The sequence below is a fragment of the Peromyscus maniculatus genome, chromosome 15 (assembly GCF_049852395.1).
Source record: "Peromyscus maniculatus bairdii isolate BWxNUB_F1_BW_parent chromosome 15, HU_Pman_BW_mat_3.1, whole genome shotgun sequence".
Taxonomy (NCBI): domain Eukaryota; kingdom Metazoa; phylum Chordata; class Mammalia; order Rodentia; family Cricetidae; genus Peromyscus; species Peromyscus maniculatus.
Window position 1 is genome coordinate 41,964,615 of NC_134866.1, and position 4,915 is coordinate 41,969,529.

The window sequence follows — 4,915 nt, forward strand, 5'->3', positions numbered from 1 at the left end:
TTAAAAATATTTCTAGACCATTTAGGCATATATATATATTATATACTATATATACACATACACACACACACACACACACACACACACACACACACACATACTATTTTGCCATTTTGAACAGACATAATTTTTTTCTCCCAACTTCGACACCTTTGGTTTGTTTTTCTTGTCAAATGGCCAAATGGCTCTGGCTAGACCTTCTAGAATGATACTGAAGAAAAGTGGTAATGATAGGCATCCTTGCCTTGTTCCTTATTTTAGCCAAAGTTCTCAGCCTTTTACCATGAGTATGTTTATTGTAGGTCTTTCACATAGTCCTTTTTTTTTTTTTTGGAAATGGTTTTCTTTTAGTCATAGTGTTCTGTGTGTTTCTAGTTTTAAAATGGGGATTAATTTTTTCAAATGCTCTTCTTTGTCTCTTCATACTGTTACTATGGTATATCATGTTAAATTTTTGTATTTTGAGAAATAAAATCCACTGAATGCAGCTAACATTGTTTTGTAATATTTTGCTGGTTATTTTTTGTATCAGTGTTCATATGACACATTGGTCAGTAGTTTTCTTTTTTTGCTATATCTTTGTCAGGCATTGGGATCAGTGTAATACTAATGTGGTAGTTTCAATGAGAGTGGCCCTCATAGGCTCATACATTTGAATACTTGGCCCAAATTGGTGGTACTCTTTGGGAAGGATTAGAAGGTGTGGCCTTGGTGGAGGATGTGTCACTGGAAGAAGGCTTTGAGGTTTCAACAGCCCATGCCATTCCCACTCATCTCTCTCTTTCTTGTGCTTGTGGATCAAGATGTGAGCTCTCAGCTCCTGGCTCAGAGCCATGCCTGCCTGCCTGCTACCATGGTCCCTGTCCTGATGGTCATGGACTCTGACCCTCTATAACTGTGAGCCCCAAATTAAACACTATCTTTTCTAACTTGCTTTGGTCATGGTGTTTTATCACAGCAACGGAAAAGTAAGACAGACACCTAGCCTCATAGAATGAGTGAGGAATTACTCTCTGGTTCTATTAGCTGTTTAATTAATTGGTAAAGAATATCAGTGAACTCACAAGCTCTGGAGAATTCTTTGTTGAGAGGTTAATTTATTACTTATTCAATGTCCTGAGTAGCTATAGGTATGGTTAAATTTTCTATTAATTTTTTGAGAATTTCATACATGAATATAATGTTTTCATCAAAATCATCTCTAAAATCCTCCCCTCCAACTTCTCTCATCACCCATCATCACCTCTTCTCCCTACCAATTTCATGTACTCTCTTTCAATATTGGTGTTTGTTTGTTTTGGTTTTTGAAACGGGCTCTCTCTATGCCATTCTGGCTGGCCTAGACCTTACTGTGTAGACTGAGCTGCCCCCAGACTCTGAGATCTGCCCGCCTCTGCCTTCTGAATGCTGGGATCAGAGGCGTGTGCCATCATGTCTGGCTCCCGTACTCTCTTTTAAGTCCCACTGAGTCCACTTAGTGTTTTCAGGACCATTCTACAGTCTTGACCAAAGCAAGTTAGGATGTAGGACCATTCTACAGTCTATCAGGGACCACATCTAAACAAAACTGATCGCACCTTTCCCAGCATTCCCTGGTTGCCAATAGCTCCTGAACTGGTGGTAAGACTTCATGAGATCCTCCCCCAACCATGATAGAATTTAATGCAGCTTGATCTTGTTTAGGTCCTATGCATGTAGTCACAGCTGCTTTGAGTTATATGTGCAACACCTGTTGTCCAGAAAACACTGTTTCACAGTGGTCTGCTGCGAGCTACAGAACTCCACTAACTCTGGCTCTTACAATATGTTTCTTCCCCTTTTTCTGTGATAACCTTTGAACCTTAGAGGAATGAGATATGATATAGATGTCCTATTTAAGGGTGAGCACTTCAGAGTCTTTTGTTCTCTGCACTTTAACTAGTTGTAGGTTCTATATTGCTATCTACTGCAGAATGAAGCTTCTCTAATGAAGGCTAAGAGGTGCACTGACCCATGTGTATAAACACTTAGGGGGCAGTTTAACACAACATCCATTTAGCAGAGTAATAGTGGTAGGTTCTCTCTTAGGGCTTATGGGCTGCCCAGCCACAGGTCCTTGGCCCAGTTTAAAGTATGAGGTATGAATTCCATCTGACTTTGTATTGATAGGTTTGGTCTCTCTGGAAATATGTCCATTTAATAAGTTGTCTAATTTGTTGAAGTACAGCTGTACACAGTAATCTTAAAATTATTCTTAGTTCTATACAGTCAACATTAAAGTCTCTTCCCTTTCTGATTTGAGCAATTTGAGTCTTCTCCATTTTTAAGTCTATCTAGCTAAATATCTACCAATTTTATTGACATTAAAAAGCTAATTTTGGATTCAATTTTTTTTCTTTATTCTTTTTCTGTGCTCTAAATCATGTAATCTCCTCCAACAAATACACACATCCTAATTCTCTTGACTTTTTTCCATTTGAATAATTTTTGTACACTTCATGTAAATGAGGTGTTTGCATGTGATAACTGAAAAATTAGACTCTCCTTCCCATTCATTGTTTACTGTTACTTGTTTTTGTTTTGTTTGTCGGTTTCGTGAAATTATTGTATGCTGCATGTTCCAGTGATCGGCCTGGTATATACATCTAAGATCTTGTCAAGTCTTTTCTTATCCTCAGCATTCCCGAGTATATTCGTTACTTTTGTGGCATTTGACCCAAATGCTGATACAACTTACGGGAGTAAAAGTTTACTCTGCCCCATAGTTGACGAGAAATTTCAGTCCACCATGGCAGTCCTCCACTTGGAGGCAAGTGCAGCCTATGCTACCATGATGGCAGAAGTAACAGGACACAGTTTGGTCACACAGCAGCGACAGGAAGCAGAGAAAGGCTGTGAGTTTGCCAAGGCTCACCCCTAGTGACCTACCTTCATCATGGGTCCTACTTCCTGAAGGTTCCATATCCTTCGAAATAGCATCACAGTTCAAGGACCAAACACTCAAAAGTACGAACCCTCATACATAGTCATAACACTGAATATGTATGGTTACTTTCTAATTTTCTACAGATATGCAATTATTTTTAAAATGTCTTCATTTGAAAAATATTTGTATTACTGCTTTGGGGATTTTACACAATACATTTTGATCATATTCATTTCCCTCCTCTATGTCCTTCCAGATTGCCCACCCCTCCTCTTTACCGCAGCTTAGCGGCTGCACCTGAATCTACTGATATTTTAACTACTGTCTGCAGTCCCGCTGCCCTGCAGTCAACACCGTAGTCAGCACCCCTTCCCCCTCCGCTGGTCCCGACCGCATCGATTCTGCCACTGTCACCAAATGAGGTTTTTAACTAAGTCACTATCATTCTATTTATCAATAATGACTCAGGAGTCAGATGTTGGGGTGAAAACTTGCTAGCTCACGGAGGCCGAGAAGCACCCGGGTGACCTTCATTTTTGGCCAGAGACCCAGAAAGAGAGCATCTCTCCAGCTATCTCAAACCAAAAAATCCTTCCTACTCCTTCCTGTGCATCTCTCTGTCTGTCTTCCCGGCTCCTCTGTACTCTCTATGACTAATTCCTGTCGACTAGTTGCTGGCTCCCCTCCTTGACCCGAGATTGATTTTATTAACACAGTCTCGGGTTTCACAGTGCCATCAACTATCCTGCGATATTTCCTCTCCCAGCAGTAATCAAATGCCGATAACTCCTCAGCTAAGGGTGAGGCATTGTTCTTTCCGAGTTGAGCTTGCTCAGATCCTGTGCATGCTGTCACATGTGAGGTCATATGTACAGCTGCCCTGTTGTGTTTGGAAAGCACTATTTCCTTGAAGTTATTCACAACCTCTGGCTCTTGCAATCTTTCTGCCTCTTCTTCTGCATAGATTTCTGAGCACTGAGGGGAGACATGTGATACAGGCATGACATTTATGACTGAATACCAAAGTCTCTTATTCTCTGCATACTGAGCAGTTGTAGGTCTCTGTGTTAATTACGTCTGCTGCTAACAGAAGATTCTCTAGTGAGGGCTGAGTGATAGCTGATCTACAGGCATAGCAGTAAGTTATTAGGAGTCATTTTATTGCTATATCCATTTAGCAGAATAATAGTAGGTTGATTTTTCCCTAGGGCCCATGACCTATCTAGCCACATGTTCTATGCCTCATAAGATGCCCTAGTTTTTAAGTAAAAAAGAGAAACATGGATGGGGCAGGGAGAGCACTGGATTTTTAAGTGTCATGGAAGTCACTTCAAATGGAGAGGAAAAGACTTGTAACAACAGGACAGAAGAGAAGAAAGGACAGACATGTCCACCCACTTCTTTATCTGGACATCTGTAGGGAGAGGTAGCTTCAGGGATCAGAGCATGAATCTCTTATCTTTAGGAAGAAATATCCAGAAAGACAGATCGTTTTTGTTTTGTTTTGTTTTGTTTTTCGAGACAGGGTTTCTCTGTGTAGCTTTGTGCCTTTCCTAGAACTTGCTTTGTAGCCAAGGCTGGCCTCGAACTCACAGAGATCCGCCTGGCTCTGCCTCCCAAGTGCTGGGATTAAAGGCGTGCTCCACCACCACCCTGCAACAGATTGTTTTTATGCATGCTGGCCTCGGTAAAGCTTAGTTCAAGCTGCTCTAGGAACATGCTGCACTCCAGGTACAGCAGCCATGGGCTGCAAATGGGAGACAGGGAGCTGCTAGGGTGCCAGTCCCAGTGTCTCCCAGGAAGTTCAAGCCTTCCACAGACTCCTGCATTTCAACATCTAAGTTCTGCCAGTATAGTAGATGTCTAGATGGAGAGACCATCCCAAGGGCTTTCTCTTCTGCTTTTATACCTCGTTCTCTCTGATTGCTGTTTTGTGTGATAAGATATGCATTTTAGTTAAATTTGAAAATATAGGTCAGTAGCCTGATTCCAAGACTGCTCCCAACTCTA